Below are 23,639 nucleotides of genomic sequence, written 5' to 3' on the forward strand. Positions count from 1 at the left end.
TGTCCCTGTGTACTGGCTTTAGTATATTCAATGCTCTTGCGTTGCGACGACCTGCGTTGTGAATGGGATGAACGTTGGGGGGCAAAGGGGCAACCACGATCTTCTCCCCTATTTCTCTGGGGACTAGGGTGTATTCAGCCAAGTTCTTGGTTGGTGCGAGTCCGATCTCCTCGAGGATACACCTGCCAGCCGGCGTGGTGGACAGCCGAGTTAGCTGGGCCCGTTCCTGAGCCTCGGCTATCTCCTCCATGGTGTTATGTATGCCGAGCCGAAGGAGGTCCTGTGTATGCGTTCTGACGGGCAGCCCGAGGGCTCTCTTGAAGAACTTTCTAATGAGGGCATTAAGCTTTTCCCGCGTGGCTCTGAGCCAGTTGTGCATGGCCACCGTGTAGGTGAAGCGACACAGCACAAAGGCGTTGATGGGCCGAAGCAGGTTGTCCTCCTTGAGGCCACGATGCCTGTTCGTGACTCTTCGGACAAGGCGAAAAGCATTGTCGGTTTTCGCAATTATCTTGCGTAACGCACTGCCGTTGCCACCGCGTGATTCTACAAGCATACCCAGGACTCTGATGGTGTCGACCCTGGGTATCGGGTCACCGCTCCGAGTGAACAGGTGACTCTCACTTTCGGGCACCGGTTTCCAGCCCTTTGGTCTGCGGCCTTTTTCTTTTCTATAAAGGAGAAAGTCAGATTTGCTCGGGGAGCATCTGAGTCCGGTGCGTAGCAGGTACTGCTCCGTGACGTCTACCACCTCTTGCATGGCGCTTTCTATTTGCCCTTCGCTACCGCCGGTGCACCAGATGGTGATGTCGTCTGCGTAGATCGTGTGTTTGATACCTTCAACTTGGGCCAGATTCCTCGAGCGGCCGATCAAGCAGATGTTGAAGAGAGCAGGAGAAATGACCGAGCCTTGCGGGGTGCCCCGTGAGCCCAGGAGCACCTCGTCGGAGACAAAGTCGCCGATCCCCAGCTTCGCTTTCCTCCCCGTCAGGAACGAACGGACGTAGTTATATAGTCTGGGGCCCAGCTCGAGGTGTGCCACGGAGGCCAGAATGTATTCGTGGAGAACGTTGTCAAACACTTTCTCGAGGCCGAGTCCGATCAGGGCCCTGGTGTCTCTGGTACTGCCGTCGATGATTTGATGTTTGATCATCTTCATGGCGTCCTGCGACGACAGGCCGGCACGGAAGCCAATCATTTTATGAGTATATATGTTGTTCTCTTTGAGATATCTGTTTAGTCTGTTGAGGACGACATGCTCCGCCATTTTCTCAACGCAGAAGGTGAGAGATCGGTCGGAGGTTGTGCACGTTCAGAGCCTTGTCGTGTTTGGGGATGAGGACGACGTTGGCGGTCTTCCATTGCTCTGGGACGCTGCCGTTATTCCACGTCTCGTTGATCTTCTCGGTGAGGTATGCGATCGAACCGTCGTCAAGGTTCCGCAGCATCTTGTTGGTGATTCTGTCGGCACCTGGCGCACACTTCCCCTTGAGCGCGAAAATGGCTTGCCTAATTTCCCCCACCGCAAAGTCTTCGTCCAATTCCGGACGGCTTGGGCCGAGGTAGTCGGGAAACCGGTCTTTCTCGTTTCCACGCTTTATGGGAAGGTATTTCTCCATGAGCTTGGCAACGAGCTCGTCCCCGGAACAGGATGTGGTAGCTTCGTGAAGGGCTCTGGCGAGCGTGTGTCTCTCATTGGATATGGTGCTGCCCTCGTCGAGGAGATGTTTAAGCACGCCCCAGGACTTGCCGTTGTGCCTTATACTTTGAACATATGGTTAGAGTCATAATGAAGGTGCCGCGAAACTCTCGCATGTGCCTTATACTTTGAACATATGGTTAGAGTCATAATGAAGGTGCTGCGAAACTCTCGCACCAGTCCGTTTAAGCCTTTCTACGTGGTTGAGAGTTTCAAATGAATTGACTTTCAGCACTGAGGCAGCCCTCACGCTCATCTGCTTGTATGGTTGAATCAGGCCCCCGACGAGGAGGTCGAGAATGACTTTATGCCGAACACCATGCCCATGGCCGAACACTTGCTGCGTGTCGACCATGACGTCTTGGAACGGCCGAGATGCCTGGCACACCAACATACATGCACGTGTTGCAAGGGCGAATGGGCAAAGTGTCGCTTTCACGCTCCGTTCTGGCCGATGCTAAGAACGAAGGTACTCACTCCGCTGCAGCCGCCCGCCAACGACGAGGCCGAGTTGAAGCGATACCGCTTTCTCAAGAATAAACACGAAACGGTACACATGGCTTTGGGCACTACAGAGTGTCGGTCGTTTGAGCTGTTCTGGAAATGCCACGGGATACGTGGGTATGAAGAGTACGAGGAGGTGATTCGCAGCGGGTCGGCCAGGCTTATGCTCCTGCTCAAGAGAGGGTTAGACCAAAGTAAGGTGAACCCGTTCAACCCCTGGATAGCTTCTGTGCTCAAATGTAACATGGATCTGCAGGTCATATTTCATGTTTACGCCTGTTCGTCATACGTCGTGCAGTACGTCAACAAGGGCAACCGCGGTGTTTCCAACTTAGGCAGAGCCGTCAAGCCGTTGATCGACGAACATCCTGTGGCTCAACTGTCGTTTGAAACGGCAATGGAACAGCTCGGAGTAAAGATGCTGAACGCCATCGAAATGTCGGCGCAGGAAGCGGCTTGGTTTCTTCTCCGGTTTGACATGTGTCAAACGAGTCGTGACGTCACTTACGTAAACACTCACTTGCCGGAGGAACGCCATCGGAGACGTAACACGAAGGCTGATATGGAAGAAGAGAGGCTGCTACCTACTAGTTTTGACATTTGGCGCAAGAGTCCCGTCGAACGATACAAAGAACGGCCGCCTGAAGTGGAGGCACTCACGCACGGCCGAATTCATGGTGGAGTAGAATCCAGTGAGACTGAAGAAGCGACAGAAACCGGCGATTCTCAGATGCCGAAACTATATCGTCGACGATCGGGTAAACTAAGCGCGAACATATTGTTTGTGATTTCTCTGCAAGCGAGAAAAGGAAAACAACCCCAGCAATTCCGGACACCACCCTTAGTTCAGCGCTTTTACACCACGTGGCGCACGGACATTCAAGATTCATGATTCGCCCACAACGACGCATGCAGTGCACTGAACGAAAACAAAATTCCCATAAGGAAAGTAACATTATGCGACAGCGGGTGTCGCATAAGCAAAAACTCTTTTTTGTCACTGCAGTGCTTGCAATCCGAAAAGCAGATTTTCTAAGAATAATGCAAGCTTGCTAAATGGTGGTGATTTCAGGTTATGCAGACACAGGCTTGGCGTCCTTAGTATCAGATAGCCTCGGCTTACACTTTTGCGTGCAGGCGCCCCGTTGTCGCGTCATGGTTCACTGCCATAGGCATCGATTCCTTTTTACTGCGAAGCTGGAGAGCACTACCACCCAAAGTAATTTTCGTGGCATTGTAAGCAAAAAATTACCCATACGGGGGCCGATGCCGAAGATAGTGCAATGCCGGCCCGACCCGCGGTTGAGGTTAAGTAGGCGTTAAGCACTCCCCATACGTGGGCCGATGCCGAAGATAATGCAATGCCGGGCCGACCCGCGGCGGATGTGGAGTTCGCCATTAAGGGGCCCACATACACAGCTCCGCTGGTCATCCTTCTTCACACAGTTGAAAGGAACTGATATTTTTTTCTTTCGTTTCTTTTTTTGCTAGGTAACGCGTGCGAGCCGAGTAGCCTTTCTTAGAGTTTGGTAAGCTACGGGAGTAAGGGCAAAAATCCATCTTTAATTGATTTCTCCACTTGTTGCGTGGCAGATCTTTGTGTAGCGTATAGCGCCGTTCATTATTGCGGGACATCTTGTGCGACATTTGGAAAATGTCGGGGGCTGGGACAAGGATAATGTCGCGATTTCATTTTGTTCATATTTACTTCCTCGCCTCGAGATTACATATGCAGTACCGACACATACTGTAACTATAGGGTTGCGCCCATTGCGAGCGGTAGTCCCTAAGAATGAAACAGAGTCTACGATAAGGAATCCTTATGTATTCGTGCATACTTGAATAGCGTCTTCAATGCGACACCAGGTGGCAGACGCAAGCACGAGGAGCTTTTCGGGGGAGATCTCATGACGCTTAAGGGCCCATAGCAACACGGGGATTATGCGAAAAGTCGTTGTTGGGTGGTCCAGATTATCTTAGGACCAACTGGGGGTTCTTCGAAGTGTACCCAAAGCAAGGTACGCGAGCGTTCGGACTAAAACGCAGCCTCCACGACTGGGGATCGCACCCGGGACATAGCGATCACGAATAGAGGGCTATAGCCACTGTGTCGACGTAGCTGTTCGCTTTTGAAAGGGCAAGTTCACTGCGAGATCAGACAAGTTCACGCGCACGCCAGGGCGTGCCTGCATGTATCAGAATTTTCTCGAGTGTTAACGATATTTCCGTATTCTAATCACCGAAGCCTTTTTTGCAATCTGGACTTTTGTACTTTTGTGAAAATCTGAATTTGTACTTTGTGCAAATCACGCAGGCACCAGCGATTACCCTGAAACCTTCGACGAGCCATGTATAAAGAGCCGGCTGGCTCGGCCCACCGAGCAGATTTTTGTTGTGCTTGATTGTTACTTGTTTTGCAACACTTGCGTCCGTCTGCAGCGTGCCGCACGGACAGATTGTCCACGCCAGCCGATAAACCACGAAATGAACACACGTATGGAGCTGCGCTCAAACTTCGCATTAGGGATTACGGCGATCGCCGGTGAATTTTTTTTACTCCGCTTCTTCTTTATTGATCTTTTCCACTGAAAGTGTGTTTTTCTTCATTCAAACGAGCTCCTTGAAAGAATGTTGGACATCATCTGCAGAGATTCTTCAGGCTTGCTCATGGCGACCATGTGGCCCGCACCCTGGAGCGATGAAGCAGTATTTCAGGCAACAAGTGCAACACTGCAGTAGATCCGATATTTGCAAATTTCAATTGATTTCTTTGGTCACCGTGTCAAAAAAGATATCCCTGTGCTTCGATTATATGTTCTTAGTAACCCGAGTATAACTGAATTCCAAGTTTCCACTTTCAAGTTTCACACTTATTGCTTCATTCATTAGTAGTACATATATGCAGTAGAAGTTATACAGAAAGAGGTCCCACAGTTAGAAACTGCAGCGGGACCTCTTGTTCTTAGTTAGATAATAATATGTAAATAAAAAGGCGTCAATTGCAGTTATGAACAAAGAACGGATTACACAATTTCTACAGTAATAAAGCAATAAAACGTATGGCAACACAACACAACATAAAAAATACTTCAAAGAAGAGATGCAGTTTACAAGGTATTAATAGAAGCTCTCAGTGAACGTTGGTATGACGATAATGTAGGTGAGGATTGCACGTGAGCAGACAAATTATTCCACATTTTCACACTAGCAAACCAACAGTTAGTTCGCCATAGTTTCTGCGTGATTTTGCAAGTAAAAGATTATTTTATAAAGAGAACCTGGTATTGTTAGGACTGGCAAGGCTATTCCTGCCAATGATATAATGTAATTGTGGGTTTTTAAGAAGTCGGTAGATAACGATGGTGTGGTTATACCAGATAACTTTTTTTATTGTGAGGATACTTAGCTCAGTGAAGGTGGGGGTAACATGAGCGTTATAAGCAGCCGAAGCGATGATACGGACGGCATTATTTTGTATGGGCTGCAAAGAAGCTATATGACAGCGATATGAAAGACTCCAAGAACTGATACAGTAATTCAAATGGCTATAAATAAAGGCATAATACAATGTTAGGAGAGTGTGCTTTTAACACGACAGCTTTAAAGAGCTCGTGTCGCAGAAAAGCCGGTGTCGTCGGCGTCGGTGGCGTTGGTCGTGACCGAAAAATGGCGGCAGGCAATTCATAAATACCTACAAGATGGGCTGGGTGGGAATCGAACCAGGGTCTCCAGAGTGTGAGACAGAGACGCTTCCACTCAGCCATGAGTTTTTTTTCCTTTATTGCCTGACTTTGACAAAGAAAGAACAGCAATAGCAATACACAAAACAAAATTTACAGGATGCAATGACCACGTCGTATTGGCATAGTCAGCCTGGTAGGGGGCTGGCTTCGTCACATTAGAATTCATTTAGAGCCATCAATGGCTCCACCCTCGACACCCACTCTGGAGTATCCCCACCGGCCTTCAAAATCTCAACAAACCAATGCACAGTTTCACAAAAATAAATTCGATGTAGGTCGTGCGCCGTGATCACAATAGTATCCTGCCATTCAGGGAGCGCCAAATACTGTGGAGGCAATAAAATTAATAAATCAAATGGAAAACACTCCTCGTTAGTAATGGGTAAATACCGTATTACATGAAGGTCGAGGGGAAATTGTTTCTTTAACATTCTTTGTGGTACGTTCCAAAAAATTAAAAAAATGTGTAAATTAAAAAAAAGGTTTTAACTACTGGCGCAACTTGAATTTTCTTCACTCTCTTTAACACGGCGCTACCAGGGTCTTCACTGTACAAGGCTCTGTACATGGGCTCCGGCGAACAACGTCACACAAATCCTTGTACAATTTTTTCCTTTTTGACAGTAGATAAATATTCATTTGAAAACCTCGTTGCAAGGAATCGTACACTTGCGACAACTTCTCTGAAATATCCAAAAATGCCTCCCATGAGTGTTTCGGTTGAAACAACAAAATCTCACAACGCGCGCCCGAGCCTTACTTGGCATGCGGTGCGCAAAAAAGGATCGCTGACGTCGCGAAGGAAAAGAAACCTGTTAACACTCTGCCACAAAAAGAAGGTGTCCCAGGCCCAAACCACCATTCTTAATTCCTCTGAACAAATTCCTTCGGCTTCACCTCTCCCATTGCGCCGCCCATACGAAAATGGCGAAAATTTGATGCAGCTTCTGTACATTGAGCCTTGCACAATGTGACACCTGCATTAAATACCACAGCCGACTAATGAAGAACAGATTGCACACGGTGGCTCTAGCAAAAATCGATAAGTTCGTTCCTTTCCATCTTTCCGCCTTTCCACGTGTATCATGCGTCTACGCTTTCCAATATGTCGCGCTATCAAGATAGCATTCTAGAGGTACTCCCAAGTACTTCATTGGGGTCGTCCCCCAGGACACGTTTGCAAAGCGTTCGGGCATCGATTGCCATTCTCCGTGCCAGAGCCCTAGCGATTTGTCTAAGCTCACTCTGCTGCCTGTGACTTGGGAGAAGTTCTCTGCACATTTAGTAGCCTCAGATACACCTTCCCTACTGGTTGAAAAAACCGCCACATCATCCGCATATGCCAATAGCTTGACTTCCACTGCTTGCAACCGAGAGCAGAGAGTTGTCTCTTTTTTTACAATGTTTAAGCACATCGCCTCTGTGTAGATGCAAAACAAAAGAGGGCTAAGGGGACAACCCTGGCGTACCGACCGCTGCACGCTGATGGAGGCCCCCAGACTGTGGTTAACGATCAATCTCGCCGTGCAGTTCCGATACGCCAGGGCGACGCCCTCGCGAATAACAGAACCAACAATAACATGGTATAGTACGCAAAGCAAAATTTCATGCGCGACACAGTCGAAAGCTTTTTCAAGGTCTCGATGCAAGATGGCCACGCGGCTCTTTGTAATATCGCAGCACTACAGCACGCATCTTGCTGTGTGAATATTAGTCGAAATAGATCGTCCCTTGATCCCGCACGTTTGATGCGGTCCAACGATTTTCTGGATTACTGATTGTAATCTTCGCGCTAAAACTTTCATATGAATTTTTTGAACCACATTTGTGAGTGGAATTGGCGGTTACGCTGTTACTTGTAACTTCTCTGCTTCGTCAGTTTTGGGAATTAAGACAATGTGTGATCTTGCATAAGAGGGAGGCAATTCATTAATTTTTTTTCCACTCAGCCATGAGTTCGATGATACAAAGCGGGACAAAAGCGCCTCTAGTGAATGCGGTGTTGCCTTAGAAACGTGCCGTAGAAAGTTACACTGCGGTGTATATCGGTTTTTGTGAGCATGCAAATTACAGAAGTCGCAGTTAAACGCGCAGCGAAGTACGTTTCTGCTACATTTCTTCCGCGCTTGGCGCACACGCAGAGCCATCTTGCGGCAAACACAGAAGACCCCCCCCCCCCTCGCAATGTACGGCGCTGCCCCGACAGCTGGCGTGCCACTCGCCCGCTTCTCCCCTTTGTCTCGTTTGAGCGCATTGGCGCCGTGCGGTGACCGGTGCGAGGATGCCGCAATATCCCTGCGTTTAATAAGTTTTCTTGCTCTCTCCCCTTCCAACTTCAAGCGTGCGTCACTCGAACCCTTGTGTTTACGCGACGCGGCTCCTCTTTCCGCTCACAGCGCGATTCCTAGGTGCAGCGTCCGATGCGGGACGCCTCTGACGTGATCGCTGCGCCATAGCGCGTCTCATGGGAAAGCGTCCTTTGCGGTGTGTGCCGTGCAGCTGGCGAGGAGTCATGGGTATGCGTGGTGCTCTCAAGCGATATAGAGGACGATCCCATCGAGGCGTCAGCCCCATGATAGCGTCCGCCTTCATGGCACGTCGCGGCCCGGCTGTCCATGCCGATCACGACGTTTGGGTCGCGTAGATCGTTTCTCCCTCCGAGACACCGAGTTTTTCTGTTCGTTCCGCTTGCTCAGACGCACGTTTCGTCTTTGTGTGACTCAAGACCACGCCGAGCGAATGAGTGGGCAGTGCGAACGGGGTGCGATAACGCTATCGCGCTTTACTCTTGAAGGCGAAGCTTAAGAGTTTTCCAAGTTTTTGAGAGTAGTATCTGTCCTCTAAAAGCACCCTGATACTACACCAGTCTGTAAGAAGGTTCTTCCCTGTCCATTGTTGGAAAGATGCTTAATCTTCGCCTTTAAGATTGGAACGCGATAGCATTCAAAGATGTCTGACTGGTTCTCACGCTTCCCGGCAACTACAGCATATGTAGCCGTAATGTTTACCCTGAAACGCTGGCGGCGAACGCTATGCACGGAGGCGAGCTTTCTCGTAGGAACACGGCCTCTTGCGTGAGCCGGTCCTGGAGGTCGTGCACAGCCACGCCAAAAACTTGTATCATCTTCAGGTTTCTGTCGTTGTTTTTCGCTTCTAATATTTCAGTCTGAGAAGATTTATTATGAAACACAGGCACTGTCGTTGTTTTGTTTCGTGACAATTGCTTGTGGGCGGTCACTCTCAAAATACCGAGGAATAACTTTGTGAAGAATGTAAGACAACGTGTGAGCAATTTTAGTGATATAATGTTGTGGCAATATAACTTCCATATACCGCATGTCATAGTTGCAGCGGTGGCGTAGAGGTAGAACACCCGCCTCGCGTGCAAGAGGTCCGTGGTTCGAATCCCGGTGCCGGCAATTTTCCACCGGATTAAAAAAAAAATCCGCGTGTTGATAAAATTGCACAAAAACAGGCCTGGAGTGTGGCCTGATCCCGGTGACCAGAACCAGTAACGCACTCCCTCACCAGAGCAGGATTGGCCACCCTGGTGCAGTACTTGGCCACAACCTCCTATGAACACAACAATCAAACCCCGGCCCTCAGTCCCCAGCAGCTGCGAAGCAACTGACCACGGCGGTGGTCAGACCTGCGACGCTGCGGAGGGTGCTAAGAATGTCTGGCTGCGGACAGGCCGCCATTGGAATATGAACCTGGCAACGTTTAATGCTAGAACGTTATCTAGTGAGGCGAGTCTAGCAGTGCTATTAGAGGGCAGCAAATGGGATATAATAGGGCTCAGTGAAGTTAGGAGGCCAAACGAAGCATATACAGTGCTAAATAGCGGGCACGTCCTTTGCTACCGGGGCTTAGCGGAGAGAAGAGAAGTAGGAGTCGGATTCCTGGTTAATAAGAATATAGCTGGTAACATACAGGAGTTCTATAGCATTAACGAGAGGGTGGCAGGTCTTGTTGTGAAACTTAATAAAAGGTACAAAATGAAGATTGTACAGGTCTACGCCCCTACATCAAGTCATGATGACCAGGAAGTCGAAAGCTTCTATGAAGACGTGGAATCGGCACTGGGTGGAGTGAAAACTAAATACACTGTACTAATGGGCGACTTTAATGCCAAGGTAGGCAAAAAGCAGGCTGGAGACAAAGCAGTGGGGGAATATGGCATAGGCACTAGGAATATCAGGGGGGAGTTATTGGTAGAGTTTGCGGAACAGAATAATATGAGGATAATGAATACCTTCTTCCGCAAACGGGATAGCCGAAAGTGGACGTGGAGGGGCCCGAACGGCGAGACTAGAAATGAAATAGACTTCATACTCTGCGCTAATCCTGGCATCATAAAAGATGTGGACGTGCTCGGCAAGGTGCGCTGCAGTGACCATAGGATGGTAAGAACTCGAATTAGCCTAGACCTGAAAAGGGAACGGAAGAAACTGGTACATAAAAAGCCGATCAATGAGTTAGCGGTTAGGGGGAAAATAGAGCAATTCCAGATCAAGCTACAGAACAGGTATTCGGCTTTAACTCAGGAAGAGGACCTTAGTGTTGAAGCAATGAACGACAATCTAGTGGACATCATTAAGGAGTGTGCAATGGAAGTCGGTGGTAACTCCGTTAGGCAGGATACCAGCAAACTATCGCAGGAGACGAAAGATCTGATCAAGAAACGCCAATGTATGAAAGCATCTAACCCTACAGCTAGAATAGAACTGGCAGAACTTTCGAAGTTAATCAACAAGCGTAAGACAGCTGACATAAGGAAGTATAATATGGATAGAATTGAACATGCTCTCAGGAATGGAGGAAGCCTAAAAACAGTGAAGAAGAAACTAGGAATTGGCAAGAATCAGATGTATGCGTTAAGAGACAAAGCCGGCAATATCATTACTAATATGGATGAGATAGTTGAAGTGGCTGAGGAGTTCTATAGAGATTTATACAGCACCAGTGGCACCCACGACGATAATGGAAGAGAAAATAGTCTAGAGGAATTCGAAATCCCGAAGGTAACGCCGGAAGAAGTAAAGAAAGCCTTAGGAGATATGCAAAGGGGGAAGGCAGCTGGGGAGGATCAGGTAACAGCAGATTTGTTGAAGGATGGTGGACAGATTGTTCTAGAGAAGCTGGCCACCCTGTATACGCAATGCCTCAAGACCTCGAGCTTACCGGAATCTTGGAAGAACGCTAACATAATCCTAATCCATAAGAAAGGGGACGCCAAAGACTTGAAAAATTATAGACCGATCAGCTTACTGTCCGTTGCCTACGAAGTATATACTAAAGTAATTGCAAATAGAATCAGGAACACCTTAGACTTCTGTCAACCAAAGGACCAGGCAGGATTCCGTAAAGGCTACTCAACAATAGACCATATTCACACTATCAATCAAGTGATAGAGAAATGTGCAGAATATAACCAACCCTTATATATAGCTTTCATTGATTACGAGAAAGCGTTTGATTCCGTCGAAACCTCAGCAGTCATGGAGGCATTACGGAATCAGGGTGTAGATGAGCTATATGTAAAAATATTGGAAGATATCTATAGCGACTCCACAGCCACCGTAGTCCTCCATAAAGCAAGCAACAAAATCCCAATAAAGAAAGGCGTCAGGCAGGGAGATACGATATCTCCAATGCTATTCACAGCGTGTTTACAGGAGGTATTCAGAGACCTGGATTGGGAAGAATTGGGGATAAAAGTTGATGGAGAATACCTTAGTAACTTGCGATTCGCTGATGATATTGCCTTGTTTAGTAACTCAGGGGACCAATTGCAATGCATGCTCACTGACCTGGAGAGGCAAAGTAGACGAGTGGGTCTAAAAATTAATCTGCAGAAAACTAAAGTAATGCTTAACAGTCTCGGGAGACAACAGCAATTTACAATAGGCAGCGAGACACTGGAAGTCGTAAGGGAATACATCTACTTAGGACAGGTATTGACGGCGGATCCGGATCATGAGACGGAAATAATCAGAAGAATAAGAATGGGCTGGGGTGCGTTTGGCAGGCATTCCCAAATCATGAACAGCAGGTTGCCATTATCCCTCAAGAGAAAAGTATATAATAGCTGTGTCTTACCAGTACTCACTTACGGGGCAGAAACCTGGAGGCTTACGAAAAGGGTACTACTCAAATTAAGGACGACACAATGAGCTATGGAAAGAAGAATGATAGGTGTAACGTTAAGGGATAAGAAAAGAGCAGATTGGGTGAGGGAACAAACGCGAGTTAATGACATCTTAGTTGAAATCAAGAAAAAGAAATGGGCATGGGCGGGACATGTAATGAGGAGGGAAGATAACCGATGGTCATTAAGGGTTACGGACTGGATCCCAAGGGAAGGGAAGCGTAGCAGGGGGCGGCAGAAAGTTAGGTGGGCGGATGAGATTAAGAAGTTTGCAGGGACGGCATGGCCACAATTAGTACATGACCGGGATTGTTGGAGAAATATGGGAGAGGCCTTTGCCCTGCAGTGGGCGTAACCAGGCTGATGATGATGATGATGATGATGATGATGATGATGATGATACCGCATGTCATATAGCAAGGCGTGGAGTATACATGCATCTAGATATATGTGGAAATGTTCGCTAACGGACGCCGAAACCGCATTTTCTGCGACACGGAGCCCTTAGCGCTATCGCGCTAAGGAATGTCAAGCATTACTATTTATTATGGACGCTGTCTCGGACAAATGACGCTTGCATAAGTGCACGAAGCGCAGCGTAACATCACGTTTACTAAAATATAAAATATTGCCAGCAATCCCACACGACCTCCAGCGGCAAGTTAATACAAGGCTCAATGCCGATTCTGGTGTACAGAAAAAGTCCGCCTCACGCTATGTAGAATAGCATTTCATCATAGAAAGTGCAGACACATCCCACCCTTTCGCCTAAAAATCTAAAATACAGTGAAAGGGAGAAGTGCGTTTGTTTAGTGATTTTTCTAAGCTGTATCGAAAAGAACAATCAATTTGGTCTCTAAATTGCAAACGCCAGGAATCACCCGGTCTGAATATGGTATAAAGCGCAAGGTGCTTTAAATTTAAACGCTTCAACCGACACGGGACCAGCAAAAGAGCGGAGACTGCATACCTGGATTTCTACCTCCCTTTCACAGAGCAAAAAATCTCCTGACATAATCTTCTCGCACTTTTTTTTTTATTTACAAGCTTAAAGAGGCTGAAAGATTAGCGGTGGATTATGGCGGCCGTGGAGGGTCACCGTTTTTCGTATAAAGCACGCCGTCGCTTTCTGTTGAAGCTCTGTAGAAGTTCTCTAAAATCTGCCTGCCCAAGTATGTAGCTCATCAGTACAAGAAACTGTATAATAGTAGTAAATACCGAAAAGACATTTAAGGGGACTAGTTTATAAGAATAAAGTATACTTTCAAACCTTCATTTTCGTTAGTTTTGCTTTAACAGCTTGATTAACAAAGCACAAAAAAGCGCTCAACCTTGGAAAGTATTTTGCGACGATTACTTTCGGTGACAGCGCCGCCTCGGTGATAGTATTGCCATGAGGTGCACGCTCATTGGCTTGTTGTGAAAAATCACATGACGCAGTGCGCAACCAGCCAATCAGCTCATCTGATTTTGCTGTTACAGCCAATCAGCGCGTGCCAATGGCAAAGGCGTAGCCAAGGCGACAGTATCGCCGAAACTGATCGTCGCAGAATCCCAGAATGATCCCAGAATGATCCCAGCGCATGCAACTCCGTGTGACGTCACTAATCTAAAAATGTTTTCCCACATTTCTTCGTTGTGTAGGACTGAAGTTTGCGAAAGCATTCGAGTTCATTCTTTGGCTCTTTCAGAATATAAAGAAATCAATTTTTTCGATGAAATATTACGTACGCGCCTGAAATTCATGACATGACGTCGAGTCTGGTGCGAAAACTTCAAGGTGGCGCCATCAATGGTCTTTGAGTGTTTCCTGCATTAGCAAGCCTTCTCTTACGATGACTGTCTCTTTTCTGGTATTGTAGGGGGATAATTTACTAACACAGCTCATCTTCATTTTCTATTTTGTGCCTTTCTAAGGCACAACCACCTATTATCTTCACCATAATGCCACGCATTGTGTAGCTGCCTACGCCTGCGTTTATCACCCTGTCGCACAAAACATCGTCCGCGTTTTCGTGAAGCCTGAGTTCTAGGAATATTAGCGATATTGGAATTCCTTAACTGCTTCTTGTTCGGCTGTGTTCTACCCGACACAGCAGCGAATGACGGCTTTTCTTTGAGCGCTCCAGCCTCGCGAGGTATCACAGGACCTGATCGACACAACTCCCAAAACGTTTCAATCACTGCGCCAATATAATAGATTGTAAAAAAAAAACTACCTTCACGGTGACGAAAGTGATATCCTTGGCGAAGGTCTGCACGAAGCCAGCGATAATCGATCCAGCGTGCCACATCTTGTATTCAGATGTGGGCTGCCAAAGAAAAAAAATGAGACGCGCAAGGCAAAGTCACACGTAAATAAATGAAACTAATAGTTGAAAATTTTATAAAATGCGAAGGTTGGGGAAGGTAATGCTCAGCGATTGAAACGCGATGCTCTTATAGCATGGCGGCCTGTACTTCGCCACAGGTGGGCGCTGGGGACACAGAGCTGATGCATCTTTTTGGACACGTGAAAAGCGAGACTCGCTTCGATGCATCGTGACGGTATTCGGTCCACTCAGCCATTTCCCAGCCAACAACGGTGCCGCCAAAGAAGGAGCCGGCCTCCATGATGTGAGAGTTTCGCGTTTCAATCGCCGAGCACTGGACGTGCACTGGAAGCCGTTCTTTTTACAAAGTTTTCTCTTTTGCATTCATAGTTCTGTGGCCACTAGCTCACTACGCCAAGTTGATAGCTCCGCGGTAAGTACTGTAAAAAAAGAAGAAAAAAAAAACACTCACTCGTCCTCCGGACCCTGCGTAAGTGGATGTTCAGGGAAGCTGTTGGAAAACCGCTCAAAAGCTGTCGGTGAGGATAGGAAACGTTTTGTTGTTCTGCCTAGTCTTAGCATGACACCGTTGTTGAGCATTACGGTTTCGCACTCTTCGACGCTCGTCGTATTCACGCTGCCCTTCGGGAGTCTTAACTTTGCGTGGCCTACCCATAGCGGTCTTGCAATGAACTGAATAGGTTGCTAGATGGGTCTCCCTTTTATGTATGAAGTTTGGTGACATCACTCACTGGTTCGTACGCTGCTCTTGCCCCTTTCCCACCGGAGCAGCTTATGCAGCCGTTATCTTCACCGGCAAACACATGCGGGCAGAAGAAACGTGCCTCGCATTGTTCACAGGCGTCTTATTATCCATCATACGGTTTTCACGTTTGTTTTGTGCTTTCTTTCATTTAAATGAATACTGAGCCATGTGTTCGATCCCTGATTCCAAAGGAGATGTGCACATTTTCCTACTCCTTCTTTTTTTCTGAGAGACACGAAGAATCCCGACCAACTAAAGGCTAACAGCTTCGCTGTAAAACTATTTGAAACCAAATAATGCTTCCTTCCAATCGTGAGGTAACCTGTGGCATTTAATAAGAGCGTTCAAAACTTCCAACAAGAAACGTTTCTGTTTTTTAAAGCGTTGAACGGAGCTAGTTTGTGGACATGCATGATTTTGTTGTGCTCAGCATTATACGTACGGAAGAACTTCAAGAACGAACATTAAAGAACAAGTGCGTTTCGAGTTCTTTAATGTTCGTTCTTCATATTCTTCTGTCAGAGTAATACTAAGTGCAATACAATCATGAAACCTTTGAGGTTCCTGAAAATAGAGCACTCAGTAGAAACGACAGTACAAGCACTGTATAAATGACAGGCGGCTTTGAAGGTTTCTTTTCGTCGCCTAAGAATCTTAGCATAACTTAAGAGGAGACTTGAACTCAGCGCGAACTAAGTTTTTTGTTTTTTACAGAAGCAAAAATCTTGGGTGCCTGGCCTCGCAGTTCATTAGCCCAGAAAGCAGTTCGAGAGCTGATCATTGGAATTAATTTGGCACGTAGCAACTTCGCATACTTAAAAGCACTAACTTGAAATTGAAATTCTCATATCATCAATCAAGGCACAAAGCACAGTATGCCAGCATTTCGCATTTCGAAAATTTATGCCTGCCTACTACTCAATTTAATATACTCTATCATGTTTTCACGTTTATATAAACTGCACAACCCCCTTTTCCCATGTACACCTGCCCCCACCCGCGTCTGCTGCGCACGTCACCCTCCTATATATATGTATATATATATATATATATATATATATATATATATATATATATATATATTTATATATATATATATATATATATGATAGACAGAGACCGAAATAACGTCAATGCTGACTTCCGTCTTATCGAAACCTTGCATTTCAGGGCCGCCGATTCTGCAGTCTTGCACATTCCGTCCGCTTTTTCAAGAGTCCAAAGACAATGGCGCTGCCCCACCCTTAACTGATAGGCTTGCAATCCAGGAGCTAGAGGCGGCTGCACACAAACACATACCTCACAATACACACTGTGAGCAAAATACAGTCGCCCCAATACGATGGCTACTGTTCTTGGTGTGGCGAAACACCAACCCTCAAACACATCACTTGGCATTCCAAACAAAGACCAGCAGAGGGTAACTCACCCCTCGTCGCACGCAACGATATTGAAAGGTCGTGGGAGGTTTGACTCGCCGGCCAGGACCTGGGAAGCCGGCAGGCAACCTTGGACCAGGCCGAATGAGCCGCTAGAGCCAGTGTGGCCCTGGAATAAGGATTCCGCCCGCACGAATGTTATTCCAGTGTTTAAATAAAATGTTTATTTCTTCTCCTCCTCCTCGATCTCGAGAGCTGTACCTTAAGCGATGATGCCCTCCCTCAGTTCATGACGCAGCATAATCCTTCGCTTTATCGGCTACCCCAGCCGCCCCGTCAGTGGTAGACCCTTAGGGAGCATTACTGACGTGTCCGTCATTGCCTTTCGTCGCGGTGGTTTTCCTTTCCTACCCTAAGCCTGCTCCGAAGCGAGCCCATGTTCGCTGTGCTCGCACGGAAGTGACCACCATTCTTTAGGGGAATGACAGTCCTCAACAAGTTTTCTGCTTTGGCTAGTTTCTGTGCTACCCCTTCCGGTGATTCTGTTCACACTTGAGTTAGTGTGCTTGCTTTCCAACCTGATTCGCTAGCTCATAACGTTCCTGCTTTAGGCACTCTAGTCGTAGCGGTAGCACACGCATCGTACACACACAATCAGCCCCATCTGCCTCGGCCTATCGACTCAAACCGCGTTTCTCCGAACGGGTGGTGGTAATTGCACTCTGTGCAATGCAAGATAGGGATCCTCTTCTCCCCCATTACTTTTACTAAAATCCGCGTGTAAAATAACACTGATTCCCAAAAAATTATTCGGGAGGCTGTACTTGGACTCAGCCGCAGTAGGGTACGTGAAAAGTCTTGCTGCTCAGGGCGTATTGGCGCTAGGATACAGAAACGACGTAATGAATTACACCAGCGACATTTGTTCACAGTTTGCAAACCTTGTATGGTCAACTTGTGACACAGCTAGTGTGGGTCCTATAGTCTTGCAATCGTGCTCGTTTGCGATTCGCAGTGGGCCCGCCGAAATTAATGGTGGTGGGTGCAAGTGGCCATCCCTCTGTCTCGCTACCCGAGTCTCGCCACGTCACTTGACGACCTTACGTGTTGATCTCCGGGGCGCCTTAAGAGAACAACAGTCAAATTTCAGATTTGCAAAGCTTGCAACTCGTGATAAGCACAGGCTGTGCTTATCATACTGCTGCACTGCTATGCTATACTATAGTGGGCGTCGAAGAAAACGTTCAATAAGCTCGCCCTTCCTTAATTGTCTCTCTATTACGGCCATTTTCATGTTTGCGGCAACAGCAGCTTTGGATATACCGAAAACTTCGAGTACACGCCAAATCACGTCACCGGATTTACATTCGACAAGAAGCATGGCTTTACGATGACGTTCGAGACGGAAGAATCCCTCGAAAAAAAGGTAACCGGCCCACCATGTTTTTGGCTTATCTACAGGATGCTCGCGTGCCTACCGCGAGCCTACTCCTTTTTCGAGTTGCAACATAGCTTAAAACGGACACTATACAAAAATAGAAAAATAAAAGACAGCAGATTTGTGAGAACTTCTAGAAACGCCAGCGCAGTTGCATGAAACCCAACTTTGCGGGATTCGGCAAAACATATCCGCCATATTCAGCGTCCCTGTGCTTTGAGTTGTAGATTAATTTGCCCTCGCGCTGCAATTTGCAGCCCCGACCGGTCAGGTAAAGCGCTGGAGCCGGCTTCGAATCCCGGACTAGGACGAATTTTTTCTCAACTAAGAAGCGCTGTTTCTGAGAAACCCCAATGGGTTTCCTTCGTTTCGTGCTACATTCTGATGGATGACACTTTTTCCCGTCGAAAGCACATTTAATTTGCGCCCTGTAACCTTTCGAAACAAAGTACCCATCCGAACATAATATTCCTGGCACCTCTAGCTCTCCCACTGCAGCAGAGAGACTTTGGTTTCCTCCTCATCACAGCAAGAAAACGAGGTTTTAGCAATCTTTATCGAGCCTTTGATTAGTCCACACCTCCAAATTAGCCTCTATATCCCTCTTAAATTTACTCCCTTTTCTTTTAAATTTAAATTCGGCGAATGATCTACCTCTCGTAAGACAGCGCGAAGAAGGCATGCAACATATTGGAGCACATGTGTAGTGGCACTAGCAGCTTCACTATAATTATTATAGTTAGTATTCCTTAATAAGCGATTAGCTGAACCGTCCACAACCGAAAACTCGCGCCCCGGCGTGTCAAGAACAGTAATACTTGCTTCGCGCTAAGTTCCTCGCGCTCAAGTCCGAACTTTAAAGTTTCATACTTAGCGTTGTGACAAAAAAATTAAAATAATAATAACCATATACGCTGGGTTTTGTCATTTTGACGTAAGGAAACAGGCGATGTGGGCTCCTTCGGCTGTTCATCTTGATCGAGTTGTAGCGTGGACAGGGAAGGAGGACCCGAGGAGGCACACAAAGGATACACACACGCAGCGCTATGTGCGTGTATCCTTCAAGTGCCTCCTCGCATCTTTGTTCCACTATGCAAAAAAAAAAAGGCGAGGGGTGCAGACAGGACGCAAGAGAAGTGGACAACACGAACGCCCCCGCAGCTCAGCTTTCCGTCGTTTTAAACAAGTCTACCTCCTACAACGCAACGTTCTCACTGACCTGTACCTCATGTTAGTGCGTGAAAATGATGGCTGCTGAGCGTCATGCCAGTTGTTCTTAACGTTCCTAACGCGCCGCCTTGCAGTTCTGTCTCTCCTTGGACAACAACACGCAGCTGACCGTCGGAATCGCCGTCTACGACGTCAATTACGATGCGGCACCCAAGAACTGCGACAAGCTCAGGGGAGGCGCTTGGTCGCGTCTTATGTGGCTCGAAAGGATGCGAAAGTTGCTCAGAGTTTCCGTCGGCTACCATCCGGGGCGATTTTTGGCGCGCTGCCTGTACGGTACGTGCACGACTCCACCTTAATCATCATCATCATCACCATCATAATCATCATCATCATCATCATCATCATGGTCACCCGATTATTACGCAGCAGGGCGAAGGCCTCTCCCTGCAATCCCCGACTGTCACTGTCTTGCGCCGGCTGACACCAACCAGTGGCTTTGAATGACCTATTTTTCGCCACACTGCCCACTTCTTTGCCGTCCTTGACAGCTACTTCCCTTCTCTCCGTAACTATTCTGTAGCTTTAATAGGTCACACAGGTTATTTGCCCCGTGCATTTGAAGTCCTCCCCGACTCCATTTGTGCCTCGACCAGAATAGCGGCTGCCCCTGCTTCCTCTGTAATCCACATGGCTGTCTAGCAGTCTCATAACGTTACGCATAACATTTTTTATCGCTCGTTGCGGGACTCCTAACTTTTTCTCAACTTTCTTTTTCGTGCACCCCCCCCCCCCCCGCCCCAATTTCGTCCTCTATTTATTAGAACGGAAGGAATGCAATTTTCAATGAGCGGTAAGCTAGCGGTCATGATTCGACAATGCCTGCCCTGTAGATTCCAATCAATTTTGTTCTTGCGTAAGAGCGCTTCTCATGATCACAGTCCCCTGCGAATGATTCACCCTGGTTAAATGCAAGATTACACAGATTGCATGGACCGACGACCAATCACGAATTTTCGCTCTGTCGAGTGGCTATTCAAAAATTGCCTCAGTCTTCTCCGTGTTAATCTTCACGCCTACTGTTGCACTCTGTCGACTAAGTTGCTCGATAATTTGTTGCACGTCATCTCCATGACCACAACGCTTTCGAAATTCCCGCAACATCCCTCCACGATGTCATGAATTTCATGAAGCCTTATTAATTCTGTGTCGGTGAAAATGTACTTCGTCGTTTTCTAAGAGAATTCCATCCAAAGCCTAAACCACACAGGTTTCGCGAACCCTTACTCTGCCACAACGGTCCTGAAAAGAAGGCGCTCTGAAATCTATGACGTCCTACTGACGTACCGAAGCTGTGGGTTTGGAATACAGAAAAAGAAACCGGAACATTGACCATGATTTTTTCTCTCGTGATAATTAACTTATTACGGCAAAATCAACAAAAATTAACTTGTTCGAGAATAATTTGAGTTTGAACTTGTTTACTCTTTCTTTTAGGGTTCCTTCTTGGCTGCTATTGCGATTAGGCTTTCATAAATGGTGACGCACAGCCTGATGCAATGTTAAAGGGCACACTCTAGTGAGCAGCTTAAGTGCATGTTCTAATTACCAAGGCTGCGTGATTTCACATGTGTGTATAAAGGGGCCAAAGCCACAGACTACAAGTCATCTGCAGCAAAGTCGGGCAATTTTTCACTTCAGAAAAATGTCCGCGTGCTCTATACTCAAATGTACCGTTTAACAGAAGATCACACTGCAGATACATTAAGTATTGCGCGAAGTGCTATGATACTATAAATATAATTGCCAGCTTACAGAATATGTTTCCAAGACTGCTGCCCTGTACGTTCAGGTGTATTTGTCTTATGTACTTCAATATATATATATATATATATATATATATATATATATATATATATATATATATATATATATATATATATTACAACCGAACGGCGGTCTAACATCAGTGCGAAACAGCTTTGCTGTTCTGTCTCCTGCGTGATGTCCACACTAGTTTCTCATAGACGCGTTGCACCATAATACCACGCTTCAAACAAATTCTTGGACCTTCGTCTTCCTGCCATAGCCCACATAACTTCGACATCTCATTCTGTAACCCTATCTTTTATTGATCCTTATTGCCTCGTATGTCCTCTGACTGGAAGCTGGAACCGTCTTTCAAAAGACATCGTAACTACAAATGAGAACCAGCTCCTTCGTCATACACAAGCTAACATTGTGGAGTTAGCTGAAAGTCCGTGTTACAAGCGCTCACCTGTGACACTTCGCTTTTGCACACGCTAACTAATCGCAGTTATTACTGTATAGTTAGCAAAGTTTTTATCAGACGCCTATTGATGTAACTTGAGCCTATTTGTTATTGCACCTTAACAACTTGCCTAATGGCTGGGGTACTGAGTATGGTCTAAAATAATAATACTAGCATTTCAACCTGTATTTACATTACGCTATGAAAAGAATACGCCGCTGCTTGCGTGCTTCTTCACAATTATTCATCTTCCTATAAGTTCTTCAAGGAGAAACATTTTTCCTCGCCTCGTGAAACTCATGTTGGACAAGTGTAAAACCTGTATTCTAGAAAATTCCTCCTGAACTCGAGAAAGTCGACCGCAGCGTAGCTCCGCGAGAGAAGTGGCCACTGGGTTAGGATGACGGACCGCAGCAAATCTTGAGAATCATAGCGCTTTTGTCAGCCGAGAGGTGGCGCTGTGGTCAGTTCGGTTGAGCAGAAAGAAGGCGTCCAGTCGAGGATCGTTTGAAAATGACGTGGTAAGAGTGATGTGTAGTAAAAGTGTAGGGTTGCTTTTGTACAACAAAGAAGTACGCAGCCCAGCTTCTGTGACCGCCGAGAAAAACCCGTGGTTCTACGCGTTCTTATATTTTCTCTCTCTCTCTCTCCTTTTTTTTTACACATATCAAATCCAAGACGAAGATAGCCGCTCGCCGGGCGCCTCCTACCCGTGCCATGTCGCCAGTGCCCGGAAGAAAGTTTCAATTTATTACTCCGTGAAATATTTTTTTCGCTAACATTTAATCACTTAGTCAATGGAGCGCTCATGCCCCCACATTTCTTCATTCATGTATTGCTGAAACCACGCGCTTGAAACCAACGAGGACGTTGTTGCGGCGAGGTCATATACACAACTATACTGCCGAGCACGCCACCTACAGGCGGAAGATTCACGTACTCGGATGTGGCGAAGGTGCTTGACGTAAAATAATATAATAAATGCTTAAGCTAAGAGGCTCTTGCTTGTTATTACCAGTGAATCCCAACGACCCCCGAATGGGTAATGTGCAGAGAACCTACACAACGAAAGCCTCACTGTTAATTCTCGATGCTCATTATCAGCCACATCACAGACAAAAATACCTTCGTTATATTCTATACTTATGAAAAGCATATATTCGTTATACTAGTATACACGATAAACATTGGATGTTTATAAACACGATGGATGGATGGATGGATGGATGGATGGATGGATGGATGGATGGATGGATGGATGGATGGATGGATGGATGGATGGATGGATGGATGGATTGGATGGATGGATGGATTGGATGGATGGATGGATGGATGGATGGATGGATGGATGGATGGATGGATGGACGGACGGACGGACGGACGGACGGACGGACGGACGGGTGGGTGGGTGGGTGGATGTTAACAACCTACCGCCCATTTGGAACGGGGTGGTAGGTTGCGTCACCAAACTTTTGTTTATTGCCTACTGTCCTACCTATGTTAAGAAACAAGTAAAAACAAGACCCACGTTGAATTCCCATTCCCAAAATTTTCTAGCCCCTATCGTGAACTTTGTACGCCTCCATTGTTTGTCGTTTCGCCACTTCCACCAATCTTCCAATCGCCTCTTAATAATCTCTATTGCGGACATGTTAACTTTCCCCCTGCTCTCGCTGAATCCAAGAGATTTGAGGACGCTAGTGATACCTAAATCGACCGCTTGGCAGATATCTTCACAGTCTGATACAACATGCTCAATCGTTTCCCTAGCTTTACTGCAGCAAGCAAATGCTTCTTCCTTTTTACACCTCTCTATATAAGTGCGTGTTCTAAGGCATCCTGATTCCACTTCGAAAACTAATGAGCTTCCGTATGAGTTATAACTTCTTTCTTTCCTAATTTCATTTTCTTCCTCCTAAGTACTTACTCATGGCAGGTTTTTTTCCATTGCCGCCACCCATCAGATTATCTCTGCCTCTCTGACTTCACGCTTGACGTTCTTCGTTGCTCACCATACAGGCCGCATACTTGCTGGTAAGCTTCCTAGTTCTTTTCGACCATTGTGAATCGATGTTATTCCTGTACACATACATGAACACTTTCCCAGCCCATTTACTTTCTTCCATATTCCTTAGCTGTTCTTCGTAATTAATTTTTCTGTGAGCGTCCCTCACTTCAAAACTTGTCCATCCCATATCACCCTTC

At 46.7% G+C, this 23,639-nt stretch overlaps 1 long non-coding RNA gene across 2 annotated transcripts; it reads right to left on the reverse strand.

The window, feature by feature from the left end:
• Nucleotides 1-4,733: 4,733 nt before the first annotated feature.
• LOC139049778 (uncharacterized) lies at nt 4,734-16,990 on the reverse strand. Of its 2 annotated transcripts, none has more exons than XR_011508569.1 (3): nt 16,605-16,990; nt 14,317-14,409; nt 4,734-4,893 (listed from the first exon to the last, which is right to left on the reverse strand). It is a non-coding gene; the product is annotated as an uncharacterized lncRNA (long non-coding RNA). The 2 variants fall into 2 exon arrangements; XR_011508570.1 differs by lacking the exon at nt 16,605-16,990 and adding an exon at nt 14,882-15,092.
• Nucleotides 16,991-23,639: the final 6,649 nt, after the last annotated feature.

This window comes from Dermacentor albipictus, chromosome 9 (assembly GCF_038994185.2).
Source record: "Dermacentor albipictus isolate Rhodes 1998 colony chromosome 9, USDA_Dalb.pri_finalv2, whole genome shotgun sequence".
Taxonomy (NCBI): Eukaryota; Metazoa; Arthropoda; class Arachnida; order Ixodida; family Ixodidae; genus Dermacentor; species Dermacentor albipictus.